This window comes from Cucurbita pepo, chromosome 16, assembly GCF_057944985.1.
Source record: "Cucurbita pepo subsp. pepo isolate OVF chromosome 16, ASM5794498v1, whole genome shotgun sequence".
Taxonomy (NCBI): domain Eukaryota; kingdom Viridiplantae; phylum Streptophyta; class Magnoliopsida; order Cucurbitales; family Cucurbitaceae; genus Cucurbita; species Cucurbita pepo.
The window spans coordinates 4,376,118-4,394,062 of record NC_141813.1 but is presented as its reverse complement, the minus strand read 5'-3'; the positions used below and the strand labels follow the sequence as shown (position 1 = coordinate 4,394,062).

General features: G+C 55.0%; 48 non-coding genes across 48 annotated transcripts; all 48 read left to right on the top strand.

Moving 5' to 3' along the window:
* Positions 1–83: 83 nt before the first annotated feature.
* LOC147788398 (5S ribosomal RNA) lies at positions 84–202 on the top strand. The gene has a single exon (XR_015412819.1). It is a non-coding gene; the product is annotated as a 5S ribosomal RNA (ribosomal RNA).
* Positions 203–417: 215 nt separating this feature from the next.
* On the top strand, positions 418–536 carry LOC147788397 (5S ribosomal RNA). The gene has a single exon (XR_015412817.1). It is a non-coding gene; the product is annotated as a 5S ribosomal RNA (ribosomal RNA).
* Positions 537–1,971: 1,435 nt separating this feature from the next.
* LOC147788396 (5S ribosomal RNA) lies at positions 1,972–2,090 on the top strand. Its single transcript, XR_015412313.1, has one exon. It is a non-coding gene; the product is annotated as a 5S ribosomal RNA (ribosomal RNA).
* Positions 2,091–2,297: 207 nt separating this feature from the next.
* Positions 2,298–2,416, top strand: LOC147788395 (5S ribosomal RNA). Its single transcript, XR_015412449.1, has one exon. It is a non-coding gene; the product is annotated as a 5S ribosomal RNA (ribosomal RNA).
* Positions 2,417–2,631: 215 nt separating this feature from the next.
* Positions 2,632–2,750, top strand: LOC147788394 (5S ribosomal RNA). Its single transcript, XR_015412816.1, has one exon. It is a non-coding gene; the product is annotated as a 5S ribosomal RNA (ribosomal RNA).
* A 215-nt stretch (positions 2,751–2,965) lies between these two features.
* LOC147788393 (5S ribosomal RNA) lies at positions 2,966–3,084 on the top strand. The gene has a single exon (XR_015412815.1). It is a non-coding gene; the product is annotated as a 5S ribosomal RNA (ribosomal RNA).
* A 215-nt stretch (positions 3,085–3,299) lies between these two features.
* On the top strand, positions 3,300–3,418 carry LOC147788392 (5S ribosomal RNA). Its single transcript, XR_015412814.1, has one exon. It is a non-coding gene; the product is annotated as a 5S ribosomal RNA (ribosomal RNA).
* Positions 3,419–3,633: 215 nt separating this feature from the next.
* LOC147788391 (5S ribosomal RNA) lies at positions 3,634–3,752 on the top strand. Its single transcript, XR_015412813.1, has one exon. It is a non-coding gene; the product is annotated as a 5S ribosomal RNA (ribosomal RNA).
* A 215-nt stretch (positions 3,753–3,967) lies between these two features.
* Positions 3,968–4,086, top strand: LOC147788390 (5S ribosomal RNA). Its single transcript, XR_015412305.1, has one exon. It is a non-coding gene; the product is annotated as a 5S ribosomal RNA (ribosomal RNA).
* A 215-nt stretch (positions 4,087–4,301) lies between these two features.
* On the top strand, positions 4,302–4,420 carry LOC147788389 (5S ribosomal RNA). Its single transcript, XR_015412378.1, has one exon. It is a non-coding gene; the product is annotated as a 5S ribosomal RNA (ribosomal RNA).
* A 215-nt stretch (positions 4,421–4,635) lies between these two features.
* On the top strand, positions 4,636–4,754 carry LOC147788388 (5S ribosomal RNA). Its single transcript, XR_015412812.1, has one exon. It is a non-coding gene; the product is annotated as a 5S ribosomal RNA (ribosomal RNA).
* Positions 4,755–4,969: 215 nt separating this feature from the next.
* LOC147788387 (5S ribosomal RNA) lies at positions 4,970–5,088 on the top strand. The gene has a single exon (XR_015412811.1). It is a non-coding gene; the product is annotated as a 5S ribosomal RNA (ribosomal RNA).
* Positions 5,089–5,303: 215 nt separating this feature from the next.
* On the top strand, positions 5,304–5,422 carry LOC147788386 (5S ribosomal RNA). Its single transcript, XR_015412810.1, has one exon. It is a non-coding gene; the product is annotated as a 5S ribosomal RNA (ribosomal RNA).
* Positions 5,423–5,637: 215 nt separating this feature from the next.
* LOC147788385 (5S ribosomal RNA) lies at positions 5,638–5,756 on the top strand. Its single transcript, XR_015412461.1, has one exon. It is a non-coding gene; the product is annotated as a 5S ribosomal RNA (ribosomal RNA).
* A 215-nt stretch (positions 5,757–5,971) lies between these two features.
* Positions 5,972–6,090, top strand: LOC147788384 (5S ribosomal RNA). Its single transcript, XR_015412809.1, has one exon. It is a non-coding gene; the product is annotated as a 5S ribosomal RNA (ribosomal RNA).
* A 215-nt stretch (positions 6,091–6,305) lies between these two features.
* On the top strand, positions 6,306–6,424 carry LOC147788383 (5S ribosomal RNA). The gene has a single exon (XR_015412808.1). It is a non-coding gene; the product is annotated as a 5S ribosomal RNA (ribosomal RNA).
* Positions 6,425–6,639: 215 nt separating this feature from the next.
* LOC147788382 (5S ribosomal RNA) lies at positions 6,640–6,757 on the top strand. Its single transcript, XR_015412581.1, has one exon. It is a non-coding gene; the product is annotated as a 5S ribosomal RNA (ribosomal RNA).
* Positions 6,758–6,972: 215 nt separating this feature from the next.
* On the top strand, positions 6,973–7,091 carry LOC147788381 (5S ribosomal RNA). Its single transcript, XR_015412304.1, has one exon. It is a non-coding gene; the product is annotated as a 5S ribosomal RNA (ribosomal RNA).
* Positions 7,092–7,306: 215 nt separating this feature from the next.
* On the top strand, positions 7,307–7,425 carry LOC147788380 (5S ribosomal RNA). Its single transcript, XR_015412806.1, has one exon. It is a non-coding gene; the product is annotated as a 5S ribosomal RNA (ribosomal RNA).
* A 215-nt stretch (positions 7,426–7,640) lies between these two features.
* LOC147788379 (5S ribosomal RNA) lies at positions 7,641–7,759 on the top strand. The gene has a single exon (XR_015412377.1). It is a non-coding gene; the product is annotated as a 5S ribosomal RNA (ribosomal RNA).
* A 532-nt stretch (positions 7,760–8,291) lies between these two features.
* LOC147788378 (5S ribosomal RNA) lies at positions 8,292–8,410 on the top strand. Its single transcript, XR_015412290.1, has one exon. It is a non-coding gene; the product is annotated as a 5S ribosomal RNA (ribosomal RNA).
* A 215-nt stretch (positions 8,411–8,625) lies between these two features.
* LOC147788377 (5S ribosomal RNA) lies at positions 8,626–8,744 on the top strand. The gene has a single exon (XR_015412460.1). It is a non-coding gene; the product is annotated as a 5S ribosomal RNA (ribosomal RNA).
* A 215-nt stretch (positions 8,745–8,959) lies between these two features.
* Positions 8,960–9,078, top strand: LOC147788376 (5S ribosomal RNA). The gene has a single exon (XR_015412805.1). It is a non-coding gene; the product is annotated as a 5S ribosomal RNA (ribosomal RNA).
* A 532-nt stretch (positions 9,079–9,610) lies between these two features.
* LOC147788375 (5S ribosomal RNA) lies at positions 9,611–9,729 on the top strand. The gene has a single exon (XR_015412289.1). It is a non-coding gene; the product is annotated as a 5S ribosomal RNA (ribosomal RNA).
* Positions 9,730–9,944: 215 nt separating this feature from the next.
* LOC147788374 (5S ribosomal RNA) lies at positions 9,945–10,063 on the top strand. Its single transcript, XR_015412459.1, has one exon. It is a non-coding gene; the product is annotated as a 5S ribosomal RNA (ribosomal RNA).
* A 215-nt stretch (positions 10,064–10,278) lies between these two features.
* On the top strand, positions 10,279–10,397 carry LOC147788373 (5S ribosomal RNA). The gene has a single exon (XR_015412804.1). It is a non-coding gene; the product is annotated as a 5S ribosomal RNA (ribosomal RNA).
* Positions 10,398–10,612: 215 nt separating this feature from the next.
* Positions 10,613–10,731, top strand: LOC147788372 (5S ribosomal RNA). Its single transcript, XR_015412484.1, has one exon. It is a non-coding gene; the product is annotated as a 5S ribosomal RNA (ribosomal RNA).
* Positions 10,732–10,946: 215 nt separating this feature from the next.
* On the top strand, positions 10,947–11,065 carry LOC147788371 (5S ribosomal RNA). The gene has a single exon (XR_015412803.1). It is a non-coding gene; the product is annotated as a 5S ribosomal RNA (ribosomal RNA).
* A 215-nt stretch (positions 11,066–11,280) lies between these two features.
* Positions 11,281–11,399, top strand: LOC147788370 (5S ribosomal RNA). The gene has a single exon (XR_015412538.1). It is a non-coding gene; the product is annotated as a 5S ribosomal RNA (ribosomal RNA).
* Positions 11,400–11,614: 215 nt separating this feature from the next.
* On the top strand, positions 11,615–11,733 carry LOC147788369 (5S ribosomal RNA). The gene has a single exon (XR_015412987.1). It is a non-coding gene; the product is annotated as a 5S ribosomal RNA (ribosomal RNA).
* A 215-nt stretch (positions 11,734–11,948) lies between these two features.
* LOC147788368 (5S ribosomal RNA) lies at positions 11,949–12,067 on the top strand. Its single transcript, XR_015412802.1, has one exon. It is a non-coding gene; the product is annotated as a 5S ribosomal RNA (ribosomal RNA).
* A 215-nt stretch (positions 12,068–12,282) lies between these two features.
* On the top strand, positions 12,283–12,401 carry LOC147788367 (5S ribosomal RNA). The gene has a single exon (XR_015412278.1). It is a non-coding gene; the product is annotated as a 5S ribosomal RNA (ribosomal RNA).
* Positions 12,402–12,616: 215 nt separating this feature from the next.
* On the top strand, positions 12,617–12,735 carry LOC147788366 (5S ribosomal RNA). The gene has a single exon (XR_015412288.1). It is a non-coding gene; the product is annotated as a 5S ribosomal RNA (ribosomal RNA).
* Positions 12,736–12,950: 215 nt separating this feature from the next.
* Positions 12,951–13,069, top strand: LOC147788365 (5S ribosomal RNA). The gene has a single exon (XR_015412801.1). It is a non-coding gene; the product is annotated as a 5S ribosomal RNA (ribosomal RNA).
* A 215-nt stretch (positions 13,070–13,284) lies between these two features.
* On the top strand, positions 13,285–13,403 carry LOC147788364 (5S ribosomal RNA). Its single transcript, XR_015412800.1, has one exon. It is a non-coding gene; the product is annotated as a 5S ribosomal RNA (ribosomal RNA).
* A 215-nt stretch (positions 13,404–13,618) lies between these two features.
* Positions 13,619–13,737, top strand: LOC147788363 (5S ribosomal RNA). The gene has a single exon (XR_015412483.1). It is a non-coding gene; the product is annotated as a 5S ribosomal RNA (ribosomal RNA).
* Positions 13,738–13,952: 215 nt separating this feature from the next.
* On the top strand, positions 13,953–14,071 carry LOC147788362 (5S ribosomal RNA). The gene has a single exon (XR_015412799.1). It is a non-coding gene; the product is annotated as a 5S ribosomal RNA (ribosomal RNA).
* A 215-nt stretch (positions 14,072–14,286) lies between these two features.
* LOC147788361 (5S ribosomal RNA) lies at positions 14,287–14,405 on the top strand. Its single transcript, XR_015412482.1, has one exon. It is a non-coding gene; the product is annotated as a 5S ribosomal RNA (ribosomal RNA).
* Positions 14,406–14,619: 214 nt separating this feature from the next.
* LOC147788360 (5S ribosomal RNA) lies at positions 14,620–14,738 on the top strand. The gene has a single exon (XR_015412312.1). It is a non-coding gene; the product is annotated as a 5S ribosomal RNA (ribosomal RNA).
* Positions 14,739–14,953: 215 nt separating this feature from the next.
* On the top strand, positions 14,954–15,072 carry LOC147788359 (5S ribosomal RNA). Its single transcript, XR_015412481.1, has one exon. It is a non-coding gene; the product is annotated as a 5S ribosomal RNA (ribosomal RNA).
* Positions 15,073–15,287: 215 nt separating this feature from the next.
* Positions 15,288–15,406, top strand: LOC147788358 (5S ribosomal RNA). The gene has a single exon (XR_015412798.1). It is a non-coding gene; the product is annotated as a 5S ribosomal RNA (ribosomal RNA).
* Positions 15,407–15,621: 215 nt separating this feature from the next.
* LOC147788357 (5S ribosomal RNA) lies at positions 15,622–15,740 on the top strand. The gene has a single exon (XR_015412480.1). It is a non-coding gene; the product is annotated as a 5S ribosomal RNA (ribosomal RNA).
* Positions 15,741–15,954: 214 nt separating this feature from the next.
* Positions 15,955–16,073, top strand: LOC147788356 (5S ribosomal RNA). Its single transcript, XR_015412311.1, has one exon. It is a non-coding gene; the product is annotated as a 5S ribosomal RNA (ribosomal RNA).
* Positions 16,074–16,288: 215 nt separating this feature from the next.
* On the top strand, positions 16,289–16,407 carry LOC147788355 (5S ribosomal RNA). Its single transcript, XR_015412479.1, has one exon. It is a non-coding gene; the product is annotated as a 5S ribosomal RNA (ribosomal RNA).
* Positions 16,408–16,622: 215 nt separating this feature from the next.
* On the top strand, positions 16,623–16,741 carry LOC147788354 (5S ribosomal RNA). The gene has a single exon (XR_015412797.1). It is a non-coding gene; the product is annotated as a 5S ribosomal RNA (ribosomal RNA).
* Positions 16,742–16,956: 215 nt separating this feature from the next.
* Positions 16,957–17,075, top strand: LOC147788353 (5S ribosomal RNA). Its single transcript, XR_015412795.1, has one exon. It is a non-coding gene; the product is annotated as a 5S ribosomal RNA (ribosomal RNA).
* A 215-nt stretch (positions 17,076–17,290) lies between these two features.
* LOC147788352 (5S ribosomal RNA) lies at positions 17,291–17,409 on the top strand. The gene has a single exon (XR_015412954.1). It is a non-coding gene; the product is annotated as a 5S ribosomal RNA (ribosomal RNA).
* A 215-nt stretch (positions 17,410–17,624) lies between these two features.
* LOC147788351 (5S ribosomal RNA) lies at positions 17,625–17,743 on the top strand. The gene has a single exon (XR_015412380.1). It is a non-coding gene; the product is annotated as a 5S ribosomal RNA (ribosomal RNA).
* Positions 17,744–17,945: the final 202 nt, after the last annotated feature.

Here is a 17,945-nt window from a genome sequence, read left to right as displayed (position 1 = left end):
TTCCGAGCACGTGCGTGCACCCACCGTTGCCTCAATCATGCCGTCGCGCATGCGTTAAATGCAATTTGTGCGCATTGCATGTCGGGTGCGATCATACCAGCACTAATGCACCGGATCCCATCAGAACTCCGCAGTTAAGCGTGCTTGGGCGAGAGTAGTACTAAGTTGGGTGACCACTTGGGAAGTCCTCGTGTTGCACCCCTTTTTTATTTTTTATTTCAATTTCTCCCCGTTCTTTTCTTCCTTTCTTTACAAATGGCAACCTCCCCCGCTCGCACGCTCACGCCCATCGCGTTTCTTCTCCCCGACGTGTCCGCGCGGGCCCCGCCGACCGTTCCGAGCACGTGCGTGCACCCACCGTTGCCTCGATCATGCCGTCCCGCATGCGTTAAATGCAATTTGTGCGCATTGCATGTCGGGTGCGATCATACCAGCACTAATGCACCGGATCCCATCAGAACTCCGCAGTTAAGCGTGCTTGGGCGAGAGTAGTACTAAGTTGGGTGACCACTTGGGAAGTCCTCGTGTTGCACCCCTTTTTTATTTTTTATTTCAATTTCTCCCCGTTCTTTTCTTCCTTTCTTTACAAATGGCAACCTCCCCCGCTCGCACGCTCACGCCCATCGCGTTTCTTCTCCCCGACGTGTCCGCGCGGGCCCCGCCGACCGTTCCGAGTGTCACGATCCTACATTCTTGACCGTGCGGCGTCGTGACCGATACACGCTCACGACCAGCCTTAAGGGGGACTAAGCCCCATATATTTTTCGCCCCGGCTTTGTGGCTTCGTCGGACTTTAGGCGAGGTTTGCCTTCGCCAATCGAACATCGCTTGTGCGGAATCCAAGCTTGTTCAACCACACACGCCGCCTGCGCGTGTATGTTCAATCGTCTGCGACACATCCGACTTGCCTCTACGCTAGGCCAACTCATTCGGCTCGACCTTGCCTCTACTCGGGCCAAGGTCTCTCAATATAACGTCGCATCTCATCTTGCCATCTCGATCCCCATCGACGAGGTCCATATGTCTTGACGCCATCCCGAGTCTCGGGATGTCGTCGTCCATCATAACTCGTTCAGTCGTGCCATCGAGAATGGGCCCGCGTGTCGTTCATCTCATCGGGGCTTCCCGAACATCCATCCATCCGGGTTCTATCGAGGCATAGGCCCTCCCGTGCCCATGCCGAGTCATTTACGGATACCGTACCGGATAGCGGGTGCATGTAGCAACCTCCAACACGCGGGCTAGGGCGCAATACCGGCACACCCGTGCCGTCCGGTACTGTCCTTCAAAAACCCATTTCAAAGGAAGTCGCCCGAGACACTCGTCTCGGCACGCTCGCCCACACTGTGACACACGTATGTGCCACAGGGTAGCTCACTTAGGCCACAGGGCCCAGGGGTGGTGGAGAGCTAACACCATGGTACCCCCTATAGTACATTTTGAGCCATTTTCATTCTACCAGGAGTAGACATGATTTTCGTGAGGTGTCATACGGTGTCGTGCATTGTCCGTCCAATGTCCGATTGACACCAAACTTGGCGAGCATTCATATTTTATATGGACGGACTTAACTCCCGAACCGCATGACCAAATTCCTTCCAAAACCTCGACTTTTGAGGTTAAGGCCCGGGGCCCTACCCGGCCCTTCGACAAGCCTATCTTGTCCTTCATGTCTATGCTGATGTCTCTGTTATGCTTGTGTCTCAACATGTCTTCAATACCCACTTTGCGTGGTGGTGTGTTGGATGATGCATCGTCCTCCTCGATCGCATCATGGCATTCTTCTACGTTGGCCCGCATATGGCCGGATGGGCGTCTCTTGAGGGACACCCCTTTGCTTGTCATGGCGTGAGGGTCACAACCTACTCTCTTCATAGTAAGGTTGTGACACCGAGCACGTGCGTGCACCCACCGTCGCCTCGATCATGCCGCCCCGCATGCGTTAAATGCAATTTGTGCGCATTGCATGTCGGGTGCGATCATACCAGCACTAATGCACCGGATCCCATCAGAACTCCGCAGTTAAGCGTGCTTGGGCGAGAGTAGTACAAAGTTGGGTGACCACTTGGGAAGTCCTCGTGTTGCACCCCTTTTTTATTTTTTATTTCAATTTCTCCCCGTTCTTTTCTTCCTTTCTTTACAAATGGCAACCTCCCCCGCTCACGCCCATCGCGTTTCTTCTCCCCGACGTGTCCGCGCGGGCCCCGCCGACCGTTCCGAGCACGTGCGTGCACCCACCGTTGCCTCGATCATGCCGTCCCGCATGCGTTAAATGCAATTTGTGCGCATTGCATGTCGGGTGCGATCATACCAGCACTAATGCACTGGATTCCATCAGAACTCCGCAGTTAAGCGTGCTTGGGCGAGAGTAGTACTAAGTTGGGTGACCACTTGGGAAGTCCTCGTGTTGCACCCCTTTTTTATTTTTTATTTCAATTTCTCCCCGTTCTTTTCTTCCTTTCTTTACAAATGGCAACCTCCCCCGCTCGCACGCTCACGCCCATCGCGTTTCTTCTCCCCGACGTGTCCGCGCGGGCCCCGCCGACCGTTCCGAGCACGTGCGTGCACCCACCGTTGCCTCGATCATGCCGTCCCGCATGCGTTAAATGCAATTTGTGCGCATTGCATGTCGGGTGCGATCATACCAGCACTAATGCACCGGATCCCATCAGAACTCCGCAGTTAAGCGTGCTTGGGCGAGAGTAGTACTAAGTTGGGTGACCACTTGGGAAGTCCTCGTGTTGCACCCCTTTTTTATTTTTTATTTCAATTTCTCCCCGTTCTTTTCTTCCTTTCTTTACAAATGGCAACCTCCCCCGCTCGCACGCTCACGCCCATCGTGTTTCTTCTCCCCGACGTGTCCGCGCGGGCCCCGCCGACCGTTCCGAGCACGTGCGTGCACCCACCGTCGCCTCGATCATGCCGCCCCGCATGCGTTAAATGCAATTTGTGCGCATTGCATGTCGGGTGCGATCATACCAGCACTAATGCACCGGATCCCATCAGAACTCCGCAGTTAAGCGTGCTTGGGCGAGAGTAGTACTAAGTTGGGTGACCACTTGGGAAGTCCTCGTGTTGCACCCCTTTTTTATTTTTTATTTCAATTTCTCCCCGTTCTTTTCTTCCTTTCTTTACAAATGGCAACCTCCCCCGCTCGCACGCTCACGCCCATCGCGTTTCTTCTCCCCGACGTGTCCGCGCGGGCCCCGCCGACCGTTCCGAGCACGTGCGTGCACCCACCGTTGCCTCGATCATGCCGTCCCGCATGCGTTAAATGCAATTTGTGCGCATTGCATGTCGGGTGCGATCATACCAGCACTAATGCACCGGATCCCATCAGAACTCCGCAGTTAAGCGTGCTTGGGCGAGAGTAGTACTAAGTTGGGTGACCACTTGGGAAGTCCTCGTGTTGCACCCCTTTTTTATTTTTTATTTCAATTTCTCCCCGTTCTTTTCTTCCTTTCTTTACAAATGGCAACCTCCCCCGCTCGCACGCTCACGCCCATCGCGTTTCTTCTCCCCGACGTGTCCGCGCGGGCCCCGCCGACCGTTCCGAGCACGTGCGTGCACCCACCGTCGCCTCGATCATGCCGCCCCGCATGCGTTAAATGCAATTTGTGCGCATTGCATGTCGGGTGCGATCATACCAGCACTAATGCACCGGATCCCATCAGAACTCCGCAGTTAAGCGTGCTTGGGCGAGAGTAGTACTAAGTTGGGTGACCACTTGGGAAGTCCTCGTGTTGCACCCCTTTTTTATTTTTTATTTCAATTTCTCCCCGTTCTTTTCTTCCTTTCTTTACAAATGGCAACCTCCCCCGCTCGCACGCTCACGCCCATCGCGTTTCTTCTCCCCGACGTGTCCGCGCGGGCCCCGCCGACCGTTCCGAGCACGTGCGTGCACCCACCGTTGCCTCGATCATGCCGTCGCGCATGCGTTAAATGCAATTTGTGCGCATTGCATGTCGGGTGCGATCATACCAGCACTAATGCACCGGATCCCATCAGAACTCCGCAGTTAAGCATGCTTGGGCGAGAGTAGTACTAAGTTGGGTGACCACTTGGGAAGTCCTCGTGTTGCACCCCTTTTTTATTTTTTATTTCAATTTCTCCCCGTTCTTTTCTTCCTTTCTTTACAAATGGCAACCTCCCCCGCTCGCACGCTCACGCCCATCGCGTTTCTTCTCCCCGACGTGTCCGCGCGGGCCCCGCCGACCGTTCCGAGCACGTGCGTGCACCCACCGTTGCCTCGATCATGCCGTCCCGCATGCGTTAAATGCAATTTGTGCGCATTGCATGTCGGGTGCGATCATACCAGCACTAATGCACCGGATCCCATCAGAACTCCGCATTTAAGCGTGCTTGGGCGAGAGTAGTACTAAGTTGGGTGACCACTTGGGAAGTCCTCGTGTTGCACCCCTTTTTTATTTTTTATTTCAATTTCTCCCCGTTCTTTTCTTCCTTTCTTTACAAATGGCAACCTCCCCCGCTCGCACGCTCACGCCCATCGCGTTTCTTCTCCCCGACGTGTCCGCGCGGGCCCCGCCGACCGTTCCGAGCACGTGCGTGCACCCACCGTCGCCTCGATCATGCCGCCCCGCATGCGTTAAATGCAATTTGTGCGCATTGCATGTCGGGTGCGATCATACCAGCACTAATGCACCGGATCCCATCAGAACTCCGCAGTTAAGCGTGCTTGGGCGAGAGTAGTACTAAGTTGGGTGACCACTTGGGAAGTCCTCGTGTTGCACCCCTTTTTTATTTTTTATTTCAATTTCTCCCCGTTCTTTTCTTCCTTTCTTTACAAATGGCAACCTCCCCCGCTCGCACGCTCACGCCCATCGCGTTTCTTCTCCCCGACGTGTCCGCGCGGGCCCCGCCGACCGTTCCGAGCACGTGCGTGCACCCACCGTCGCCTCGATCATGCCGCCCCGCATGCGTTAAATGCAATTTGTGCGCATTGCATGTCGGGTGCGATCATACCAGCACTAATGCACCGGATCCCATCAGAACTCCGCAGTTAAGCGTGCTTGGGCGAGAGTAGTACTAAGTTGGGTGACCACTTGGGAAGTCCTCGTGTTGCACCCCTTTTTTATTTTTTATTTCAATTTCTCCCCGTTCTTTTCTTCCTTTCTTTACAAATGGCAACCTCCCCCGCTCGCACGCTCACGCCCATCGCGTTTCTTCTCCCCGACGTGTCCGCGCGGGCCCCGCCGACCGTTCCGAGCACGTGCGTGCACCCACCGTCGCCTCGATCATGCCGCCCCGCATGCGTTAAATGCAATTTGTGCGCATTGCATGTCGGGTGCGATCATACCAGCACTAATGCACCGGATCCCATCAGAACTCCGCAGTTAAGCGTGCTTGGGCGAGAGTAGTACTAAGTTGGGTGACCACTTGGGAAGTCCTCGTGTTGCACCCCTTTTTTATTTTTTATTTCAATTTCTCCCCGTTCTTTTCTTCCTTTCTTTACAAATGGCAACCTCCCCCGCTCGCACGCTCACGCCCATCGCGTTTCTTCTCCCCGACGTGTCCGCGCGGGCCCCGCCGACCGTTCCGAGCACGTGCGTGCACCCACCGTTGCCTCGATCATGCCGTCCCGCATGCGTTAAATGCAATTTGTGCGCATTGCATGTCGGGTGCGATCATACTAGCACTAATGCACCAGATCCCATCAGAACTCCGCAGTTAAGCGTGCTTGGGCGAGAGTAGTACTAAGTTGGGTGACCACTTGGGAAGTCCTCGTGTTGCACCCCTTTTTTATTTTTTATTTCAATTTCTCCCCGTTCTTTTCTTCCTTTCTTTACAAATGGCAACCTCCCCCGCTCGCACGCTCACGCCCATCGCGTTTCTTCTCCCCGACGTGTCCGCGCGGGCCCCGCCGACCGTTCCGAGCACGTGCGTGCACCCACCGTCGCCTCGATCATGCCGCCCCGCATGCGTTAAATGCAATTTGTGCGCATTGCATGTCGGGTGCGATCATACCAGCACTAATGCACCGGATCCCATCAGAACTCCGCAGTTAAGCGTGCTTGGGCGAGAGTAGTACTAAGTTGGGTGACCACTTGGGAAGTCCTCGTGTTGCACCCCTTTTTTATTTTTTATTTCAATTTCTCCCCGTTCTTTTCTTCCTTTCTTTACAAATGGCAACCTCCCCCGCTCGCACGCTCACGCCCATCGCGTTTCTTCTCCCCGACGTGTCCGCGCGGGCCCCGCCGACCGTTCCGAGCACGTGCGTGCACCCACCGTCGCCTCGATCATGCCGTCCCGCATGCGTTAAATGCAATTTGTGCGCATTGCATGTCGGGTGCGATCATACCAGCACTAATGCACCGGATCCCATCAGAACTCCGCAGTTAAGCGTGCTTGGGCGAGAGTAGTACTAAGTTGGGTGACCACTTGGGAAGTCCTCGTGTTGCACCCCTTTTTTATTTTTTATTTCAATTTCTCCCCGTTCTTTTCTTCCTTTCTTTACAAATGGCAACCTCCCCCGCTCGCACGCTCACGCCCATCGCGTTTCTTCTCCCCGACGTGTCCGCGCGGGCCCCGCCGACCGTTCCGAGCACGTGCGTGCACCCACCTTTGCCTCGATCATGCCGTCCCGCATGCGTTAAATGCAATTTGTGCGCATTGCATGTCGGGTGCGATCATACCAGCACTAATGCACCGGATCCCATCAGAACTCCGCAGTTAAGCGTGCTTGGGCGAGAGTAGTACTAAGTTGGGTGACCACTTGGGAAGTCCTCGTGTTCACCCCTTTTTTATTTTTTATTTCAATTTCTCCCCGTTCTTTTCTTCCTTTCTTTACAAATGGCAACCTCCCCCGCTCGCACGCTCACGCCCATCGCGTTTCTTCTCCCCGACGTGTCCGCGCGGGCCCCGCCGACCGTTCCGAGCACGTGCGTGCACCCACCGTCGCCTCGATCATGCCGTCCCGCATGCGTTAAATGCAATTTGTGCGCATTGCATGTCGGGTGCGATCATACCAGCACTAATGCACCGGATCCCATCAGAACTCCGCAGTTAAGCGTGCTTGGGCGAGAGTAGTACTAAGTTGGGTGACCACTTTGGAAGTCCTCGTGTTGCACCCCTTTTTTATTTTTTATTTCAATTTCTCCCCGTTCTTTTCTTCCTTTCTTTACAAATGGCAACCTCCCCCGCTCGCACGCTCACGCCCATCGCGTTTCTTCTCCCCGACGTGTCCGCGCGGGCCCCGCCGACCGTTCCGAGCACGTGCGTGCACCCACCGTTGCCTCGATCATGCCGTCCCGCATGCGTTAAATGCAATTTGTGCGCATTGCATGTCGGGTGCGATCATACCAGCACTAATGCACCGGATCCCATCAGAACTCCGCAGTTAAGCGTGCTTGGGCGAGAGTAGTACTAAGTTGGGTGACCACTTGGGAAGTCCTCGTGTTGCACCCCTTTTTTATTTTTTATTTCAATTTCTCCCCGTTCTTTTCTTCCTTTCTTTACAAATGGCAACCTCCCCCGCTCGCACGCTCACGCCCATCGCGTTTCTTCTCCCCGACGTGTCCGCGCGGGCCCCGCCGACCGTTCCGAGCACGTGCGTGCACCCACCGTTGCCTCGATCATGCCGTCCCGCATGCGTTAAATGCAATTTGTGCGCATTGCATGTCGGGTGCGATCATACCAGCACTAATGCACCGGATCCCATCAGAACTCCGCATTTAAGCGTGCTTGGGCGAGAGTAGTACTAAGTTGGGTGACCACTTGGGAAGTCCTCGTGTTGCACCCCTTTTTTATTTTTTATTTCAATTTCTCCCCGTTCTTTTCTTCCTTTCTTTACAAATGGCAACCTCCCCCGCTCGCACGCTCACGCCCATCGCGTTTCTTCTCCCCGACGTGTCCGCGCGGGCCCCGCCGACCGTTCCGAGCACGTGCGTGCACCCACCGTTGCCTCGATCATGCCGTCCCGCATGCGTTAAATGCAATTTGTGCGCATTGCATGTCGGGTGCGATCATACCAGCACTAATGCACCAGATCCCATCAGAACTCCGCAGTTAAGCGTGCTAAGTTGGGTGACCACTTGGGAAGTCCTCGTGTTGCACCCCTTTTTTATTTTTTATTTCAATTTCTCCCCGTTCTTTTCTTCCTTTCTTTACAAATGGCAACCTCCCCCGCTCGCACGCTCACGCCCATCGCGTTTCTTCTCCCCGACGTGTCCGCGCGGGCCCCGCCGACCGTTCCGAGCACGTGCGTGCACCCACCGTCGCCTCGATCATGCCGCCCCGCATGTGTTAAATGCAATTTGTGCGCATTGCATGTCGGGTGCGATCATACCAGCACTAATGCACCGGATCCCATCAGAACTTCGCAGTTAAGCGTGCTTGGGCGAGAGTAGTACTAAGTTGGGTGACCACTTGGGAAGTCCTCGTGTTGCACCCCTTTTTTATTTTTTATTTCAATTTCTCCCCGTTCTTTTCTTCCTTTCTTTACAAATGGCAACCTCCCCCGCTCGCACGCTCACGCCCATCGCGTTTCTTCTCCCCGACGTGTCCGCGCGGGCCCCGCCGACCGTTCCGAGCACGTGCGTGCACCCACCGTTGCCTCGATCATGCCGTCCCGCATGCGTTAAATGCAATTTGTGCGCATTGCATGTCGGGTGCGATCATACTAGCACTAATGCACCAGATCCCATCAGAACTCCGCAGTTAAGCGTGCTTGGGCGAGAGTAGTACTAAGTTGGGTGACCACTTGGGAAGTCCTCGTGTTGCACCCCTTTTTTATTTTTTATTTCAATTTCTCCCCGTTCTTTTCTTCCTTTCTTTACAAATGGCAACCTCCCCCGCTCGCACGCTCACGCCCATCGCGTTTCTTCTCCCCGACGTGTCCGCGCGGGCCCCGCCGACCGTTCCGAGCACGTGCGTGCACCCACCGTCGCCTCGATCATGCCGCCCCGCATGCGTTAAATGCAATTTGTGCGCATTGCATGTCGGGTGCGATCATACCAGCACTAATGCACCGGATCCCATCAGAACTCCGCAGTTAAGCGTGCTTGGGCGAGAGTAGTACTAAGTTGGGTGACCACTTGGGAAGTCCTCGTGTTGCACCCCTTTTTTATTTTTTATTTCAATTTCTCCCCGTTCTTTTCTTCCTTTCTTTACAAATGGCAACCTCCCCCGCTCGCACGCTCACGCCCATCGCGTTTCTTCTCCCCGACGTGTCCGCGCGGGCCCCGCCGACCGTTCCGAGCACGTGCGTGCACCCACCGTTGCCTCGATCATGCCGTCCCGCATGCGTTAAATGCAATTTGTGCGCATTGCATGTCGGGTGCGATCATACCAGCACTAATGCACCAGATCCCATCAGAACTCCGCAGTTAAGCGTGCTAAGTTGGGTGACCACTTGGGAAGTCCTCGTGTTGCACCCCTTTTTTATTTTTTATTTCAATTTCTCCCCGTTCTTTTCTTCCTTTCTTTACAAATGGCAACCTCCCCCGCTCGCACGCTCACGCCCATCGCGTTTCTTCTCCCCGACGTGTCCGCGCGGGCCCCGCCGACCGTTCCGAGCACGTGCGTGCACCCACCGTCGCCTCGATCATGCCGCCCCGCATGTGTTAAATGCAATTTGTGCGCATTGCATGTCGGGTGCGATCATACCAGCACTAATGCACCGGATCCCATCAGAACTTCGCAGTTAAGCGTGCTTGGGCGAGAGTAGTACTAAGTTGGGTGACCACTTGGGAAGTCCTCGTGTTGCACCCCTTTTTTATTTTTTATTTCAATTTCTCCCCGTTCTTTTCTTCCTTTCTTTACAAATGGCAACCTCCCCCGCTCGCACGCTCACGCCCATCGCGTTTCTTCTCCCCGACGTGTCCGCGCGGGCCCCGCCGACCGTTCCGAGCACGTGCGTGCACCCACCGTTGCCTCGATCATGCCGTCCCGCATGCGTTAAATGCAATTTGTGCGCATTGCATGTCGGGTGCGATCATACTAGCACTAATGCACCAGATCCCATCAGAACTCCGCAGTTAAGCGTGCTTGGGCGAGAGTAGTACTAAGTTGGGTGACCACTTGGGAAGTCCTCGTGTTGCACCCCTTTTTTATTTTTTATTTCAATTTCTCCCCGTTCTTTTCTTCCTTTCTTTACAAATGGCAACCTCCCCCGCTCGCACGCTCACGCCCATCGCGTTTCTTCTCCCCGACGTGTCCGCGCGGGCCCCGCCGACCGTTCCGAGCACGTAAGTGCACCCACCGTTGCCTCGATCATGCCGTCCCGCATGCGTTAAATGCAATTTGTGCGCATTGCATGTCGGGTGCGATCATACCAGCACTAATGCACCGGATCCCATCAGAACTCCGCAGTTAAGCGTGCTTGGGCGAGAGTAGTACTAAGTTGGGTGACCACTTGGGAAGTCCTCGTGTTGCACCCCTTTTTTATTTTTTATTTCAATTTCTCCCCGTTCTTTTCTTCCTTTCTTTACAAATGGCAACCTCCCCCGCTCGCACGCTCACGCCCATCGCGTTTCTTCTCCCCGACGTGTCCGCGCGGGCCCCGCCGACCGTTCCGAGCACGTGCGTGCACCCACCGTTGCCTCGATCATGCCGTCCCGCATGCGTTAAATGCAATTTGTGCGCATTGCATGTCGGGTGCGATCATACCAGCACTAATGCACCGGATCCCATCAGAACTTCGCGGTTAAGCGTGCTTGGGCGAGAGTAGTACTAAGTTGGGTGACCACTTGGGAAGTCCTCGTGTTGCACCCCTTTTTTATTTTTTATTTCAATTTCTCCCCGTTCTTTTCTTCCTTTCTTTACAAATGGCAACCTCCCCCGCTCGCACGCTCACGCCCATCGCGTTTCTTCTCCCCGACGTGTCCGCGCGGGCCCCGCCGACCGTTCCGAGCACGTGCGTGCACCCACCGTCGCCTCGATCATGCCGCCCCGCATGCGTTAAATGCAATTTGTGCGCATTGCATGTCGGGTGCGATCATACCAGCACTAATGCACCGGATCCCATCAGAACTCCGCAGTTAAGCGTGCTTGGGCGAGAGTAGTACTAAGTTGGGTGACCACTTGGGAAGTCCTCGTGTTGCACCCCTTTTTTATTTTTTATTTCAATTTCTCCCCGTTCTTTTCTTCCTTTCTTTACAAATGGCAACCTCCCCCGCTCGCACGCTCACGCCCATCGCGTTTCTTCTCCCCGACGTGTCCGCGCGGGCCCCGCCGACCGTTCCGAGCACGTGCGTGCACCCACCGTCGCCTCGATCATGCCGCCCCGCATGCGTTAAATGCAATTTGTGCGCATTGCATGTCGGGTGGGATCATACCAGTACTAATGCACCGGATCCCATCAGAACTCCGCAGTTAAGCGTGCTTGGGCGAGAGTAGTACTAAGTTGGGTGACCACTTGGGAAGTCCTCGTGTTGCACCCCTTTTTTATTTTTTATTTCAATTTCTCCCCGTTCTTTTCTTCCTTTCTTTACAAATGGCAACCTCCCCCGCTCGCACGCTCACGCCCATCGCGTTTCTTCTCCCCGACGTGTCCGCGCGGGCCCCGCCGACCGTTCCGAGCACGTGCGTGCACCCACCGTTGCCTCGATCATGCCGTCCCGCATGCGTTAAATGCAATTTGTGCGCATTGCATGTCGGGTGCGATCATACCAGCACTAATGCACCGGATCCCATCAGAACTCCGTAGTTAAGCGTGCTTGGGCGAGAGTAGTACTAAGTTGGGTGACCACTTGGGAAGTCCTCGTGTTGCACCCTTTTTTTATTTTTTATTTCAATTTCTCCCCGTTCTTTTCTTCCTTTCTTTACAAATGGCAACCTCCCCCGCTCGCACGCTCACGCCCATCGCGTTTCTTCTCCCCGACGTCTCCGCGCGGGCCCCGCCGACCGTTCCGAGCACGTGCGTGCACCCACCGTTGCCTCGATCATGCCGTCCCGCATGCGTTAAATGCAATTTGTGCGCATTGCATGTCGGGTGCGATCATACCAGCACTAATGCACCGGATCCCATCAGAACTCCGCAGTTAAGCGTGCTTGGGCGAGAGTAGTACTAAGTTGGGTGACCACTTGGGAAGTCCTCGTGTTGCACCCCTTTTTTATTTTTTATTTCAATTTCTCCCCGTTCTTTTCTTCCTTTCTTTACAAATGGCAACCTCCCCCGCTCGCACGCTCACGCCCATCGCGTTTCTTCTCCCCGACGTGTCCGCGCGGGCCCCGCCGACCGTTCCGAGCACGTAAGTGCACCCACCGTTGCCTCGATCATGCCGTCCCGCATGCGTTAAATGCAATTTGTGCGCATTGCATATCAGGTGCGATCATACCAGCACTAATGCACCGGATCCCATCAGAACTCCGCAGTTAAGCGTGCTTGGGCGAGAGTAGTACTAAGTTGGGTGACCACTTGGGAAGTCCTCGTGTTGCACCCCTTTTTTATTTTTTATTTCAATTTCTCCCCGTTCTTTTCTTCCTTTCTTTACAAATGGCAACCTCCCCCGTTCGCACGCTCACGCCCATCGCGTTTCTTCTCCCCGACGTGTCCGCGCGGGCCCCGCCGACCGTTCCGAGCACGTGCGTGCACCCACCGTTGCCTCGATCATGCCGTCCCGCATGCGTTAAATGCAATTTGTGCGCATTGCATGTCGGGTGCGATCATACCAGCACTAATGCACCGGATCCCATCAGAACTTCGCAGTTAAGCGTGCTTGGGCGAGAGTAGTACTAAGTTGGGTGACCACTTGGGAAGTCCTCGTGTTGCACCCCTTTTTTATTTTTTATTTCAATTTCTCCCCGTTCTTTTCTTCCTTTCTTTACAAATGGCAACCTCCCCCGCTCGCACGCTCACGCCCATCGCGTTTCTTCTCCCCGACGTGTCCGCGCGGGCCCCGCCGACCGTTCCGAGCACGTGCGTGCACCCACCGTTGCCTCGATCATGCCGTCCCGCATGCGTTAAATGCAATTTGTGCGCATTGCATGTCGGGTGCGATCATACCAGCACTAATGCACCGGATCCCATCAGAACTCCGCAGTTAAGCGTGCTTGGGCGAGAGTAGTACTAAGTTGGGTGACCACTTGGGAAGTCCTCGTGTTGCACCCCTTTTTTATTTTTTATTTCAATTTCTCCCCGTTCTTTTCTTCCTTTCTTTACAAATGGCAACCTCCCCCGCTCGCACGCTCACGCCCATCGCGTTTCTTCTCCCCGACGTGTCCGCGCGGGCCCCGCCGACCGTTCCGAGCACGTGCGTGCACCCACCGTTGCCTCGATCATGACGTCCCGCATGCGTTAAATGCAATTTGTGCGCATTGCATGTCGGGTGCGATCATACCAGCACTAATGCACCGGATCCCATCAGAACTCCGCAGTTAAGCGTGCTTGGGCGAGAGTAGTACTAAGTTGGGTGACCACTTGGGAAGTCCTCGTGTTGCACCCCTTTTTTATTTTTTATTTCAATTTCTCCCCGTTCTTTTCTTCCTTTCTTTACAAATGGCAACCTCCCCCGCTCGCACGCTCACGCCCATCGCGTTTCTTCTCCCCGACGTGTCCGCGCGGGCCCCGCCGACCGTTCCGAGCACGTGCGTGCACCCACCGTCGCCTCGATCATGCCGCCCCGCATGCGTTAAATGCAATTTGTGCGCATTGCATGTCGGGTGCGATCATACCAGCACTAATGCACCGGATCCCATCAGAACTCCGCAGTTAAGCGTGCTTGGGCGAGAGTAGTACTAAGTTCGGTGACCACTTGGGAAGTCCTCGTGTTGCACCCCTTTTTTATTTTTTATTTCAATTTCTCCCCGTTCTTTTCTTCCTTTCTTTACAAATGGCAACCTCCCCCGCTCGCACGCTCACGCCCATCGCGTTTCTTCTCCCCGACGTGTCCGCGCGGGCCCCGCCGACCGTTCCGAGCACGTGCGTGCACCCACCGTTGCCTCGATCATGCCGTCCCGCATGCGTTAAATGCAATTTGTGCGCATTGCATGTCGGGTGCGATCATACCAGCACTAATGCACCGGATCCCATCAGAACTCCGCAGTTAAGCGTGCTTGGGCGAGAGTAGTACTAAGTTGGGTGACCACTTGGGAAGTCCTCGTGTTGCACCCCTTTTTTATTTTTTATTTCAATTTCTCCCCGTTCTTTTCTTCCTTTCTTTACAAATGGCAACCTCCCCCGCTCGCACGCTCACGCCCATCGCGTTTCTTCTCCCCGACGTGTCCGCGCGGGCCCCGCCGACCGTTCCGAGCACGTGCGTGCACCCACCGTTGCCTCGATCATGACGTCCCGCATGCGTTAAATGCAATTTGTGCGCATTGCATGTCGGGTGCGATCATACCAGCACTAATGCACCGGATCCCATCAGAACTCCGCAGTTAAGCGTGCTTGGGCGAGAGTAGTACTAAGTTCGGTGACCACTTGGGAAGTCCTCGTGTTGCACCCCTTTTTTATTTTTTATTTCAATTTCTCCCCGTTCTTTTCTTCCTTTCTTTACAAATGGCAACCTCCCCCGCTCGCACGCTCACGCCCATCGCGTTTCTTCTCCCCGACGTGTCCGCGCGGGCCCCGCCGACCGTTCCGAGCACGTGCGTGCACCCACCGTCGCCTCGATCATGCCGCCCGCATGCGTTAAATGCAATTTGTGCGCATTGCATGTCGGGTGCGATCATACCAGCACTAATGCACCGGATCCCATCAGAACTCCGCAGTTAAGCGTGCTTGGGCGAGAGTAGTACAAAGTTGGGTGACCACTTGGGAAGTCCTCGTGTTGCACCCCTTTTTTATTTTTTATTTCAATTTCTCCCCGTTCTTTTCTTCCTTTCTTTACAAATGGCAACCTCCCCCGCTCGCACGCTCACGCCCATCGCGTTTCTTCTCCCCGACGTGTCCGCGCGGGCCCCGCCGACCGTTCCGAGCACGTGCGTGCACCCACCGTCGCCTCGATCATGCCGCCCCGCATGCGTTAAATGCAATTTGTGCGCATTGCATGTCGGGTGCGATCATACCAGCACTAATGCACCGGATCCCATCAGAACTCCGCAGTTAAGCGTGCTTGGGCGAGAGTAGTACTAAGTTCGGTGACCACTTGGGAAGTCCTCGTGTTGCACCCCTTTTTTATTTTTTATTTCAATTTCTCCCCGTTCTTTTCTTCCTTTCTTTACAAATGGCAACCTCCCCCGCTCGCACGCTCACGCCCATCGCGTTTCTTCTCCCCGACGTGTCCGCGCGGGCCCCGCCGACCGTTCCGAGCACGTGCGTGCACCCACCGTCGCCTCGATCATGCCGTCCCGCATGCGTTAAATGCAATTTGTGCGCATTGCATGTCGGGTGCGATCATACCAGCACTAATGCACCGGATCCCATCAGAACTCCGCAGTTAAGCGTGCTTGGGCGAGAGTAGTACTAAGTTGGGTGACCACTTGGGAAGTCCTCGTGTTGCACCCCTTTTTTATTTTTTATTTCAATTTCTCCCCGTTCTTTTCTTCCTTTCTTTACAAATGGCAACCTCCCCCGCTCGCACGCTCACGCCCATCGCGTTTCTTCTCCCCGACGTGTCCGCGCGGGCCCCGCCGACCGTTCCGAGCACGTGCGTGCACCCACCGTTGCCTCGATCATGACGTCCCGCATGCGTTAAATGCAATTTGTGCGCATTGCATGTCGGGTGCGATCATACCAGCACTAATGCACCGGATCCCATCAGAACTCCGCAGTTAAGCGTGCTTGGGCGAGAGTAGTACTAAGTTCGGTGACCACTTGGGAAGTCCTCGTGTTGCACCCCTTTTTTATTTTTTATTTCAATTTCTCCCCGTTCTTTTCTTCCTTTCTTTACAAATGGCAACCTCCCCCGCTCGCACGCTCACGCCCATCGCGTTTCTTCTCCCCGACGTGTCCGCGCGGGCCCCGCCGACCGTTCCGAGCACGTGCGTGCACCCACCGTCGCCTCGATCATGCCGCCCGCATGCGTTAAATGCAATTTGTGCGCATTGCATGTCGGGTGCGATCATACCAGCACTAATGCACCGGATCCCATCAGAACTCCGCAGTTAAGCGTGCTTGGGCGAGAGTAGTACAAAGTTGGGTGACCACTTGGGAAGTCCTCGTGTTGCACCCCTTTTTTATTTTTTATTTCAATTTCTCCCCGTTCTTTTCTTCCTTTCTTTACAAATGGCAACCTCCCCCGCTCGCACGCTCACGCCCATCGCGTTTCTTCTCCCCGACGTGTCCGCGCGGGCCCCGCCGACCGTTCCGAGCACGTGCGTGCACCCACCGTCGCCTCGATCATGCCGCCCCGCATGCGTTAAATGCAATTTGTGCGCATTGCATGTCGGGTGCGATCATACCAGCACTAATGCACCGGATCCCATCAGAACTCCGCAGTTAAGCGTGCTTGGGCGAGAGTAGTACTAAGTTCGGTGACCACTTGGGAAGTCCTCGTGTTGCACCCCTTTTTTATTTTTTATTTCAATTTCTCCCCGTTCTTTTCTTCCTTTCTTTACAAATGGCAACCTCCCCCGCTCGCACGCTCACGCCCATCGCGTTTCTTCTCCCCGACGTGTCCGCGCGGGCCCCGCCGACCGTTCCGAGCACGTGCGTGCACCCACCGTTGCCTCGATCATGACGTCCCGCATGCGTTAAATGCAATTTGTGCGCATTGCATGTCGGGTGCGATCATACCAGCACTAATGCACCGGATCCCATCAGAACTCCGCAGTTAAGCGTGCTTGGGCGAGAGTAGTACTAAGTTGGGTGACCACTTGGGAAGTCCTCGTGTTGCACCCCTTTTTTATTTTTTATTTCAATTTCTCCCCGTTCTTTTCTTCCTTTCTTTACAAATGGCAACCTCCCCCGCTCGCACGCTCACGCCCATCGCGTTTCTTCTCCCCGACGTGTCCGCGCGGGCCCCGCCGACCGTTCCGAGCACGTGCGTGCACCCACCGTCGCCTCGATCATGCCGTCCCGCATGCGTTAAATGCAATTTGTGCGCATTGCATGTCGGGTGCGATCATACCAGCACTAATGCACCGGATCCCATCAGAACTCCGCAGTTAAGCGTGCTTGGGCGAGAGTAGTACTAAGTTGGGTGACCACTTGGGAAGTCCTCGTGTTGCACCCCTTTTTTATTTTTTATTTCAATTTCTCCCCGTTCTTTTCTTCCTTTCTTTACAAATGGCAACCTCCCCCGCTCGCACGCTCACGCCCATCGCGTTTCTTCTCCCCGACGTGTCCGCGCGGGCCCCGCCGACCGTTCCGAGCACGTGCGTGCACCCACCGTTGCCTCGATCATGCCGTCCCGCATGCGTTAAATGCAATTTGTGCGCATTGCATGTCGGGTGCGATCATACCAGCACTAATGCACCGGATCCCATCAGAACTCCGCAGTTAAGCGTGCTTGGGCGAGAGTAGTACTAAGTTGGGTGACCACTTGGGAAGTCCTCGTGTTGCACCCTTTTTTTATTTTTTATTTCAATTTCTCCCCGTTCTTTTCTTCCTTTCTTTACAAATGGCAACCTCCCCCGCTCGCACGCTCACGCCCATCGCGTTTCTTCTCCCCGACGTCTCCGCGCGGGCCCCGCCGACCGTTCCGAGCACGTGCGTGCACCCACCGTTGCCTCGATCATGCCGTCCCGCATGCGTTAAATGCAATTTGTGCGCATTGCATGTCGGGTGCGATCATACCAGCACTAATGCACCGGATCCCATCAGAACTCCGCAGTTAAGCGTGCTTGGGCGAGAGTAGTACTAAGTTGAGTGACCACTTGGGAAGTCCTCGTGTTGCACCCCTTTTTTATTTTTTATTTCAATTTCTCCCCGTTCTTTTCTTCCTTTCTTTACAAATGGCAACCTCCCCCGCTCGCACGCTCACGCCCATCGCGTTTCTTCTCCCCGACGTGTCCGCGCGGGCCCCGCCGACCGTTCCGAGCACGTGCGTGCACCCACCGTTGCCTCGATCATGACGTCCCGCATGCGTTAAATGCAATTTGTG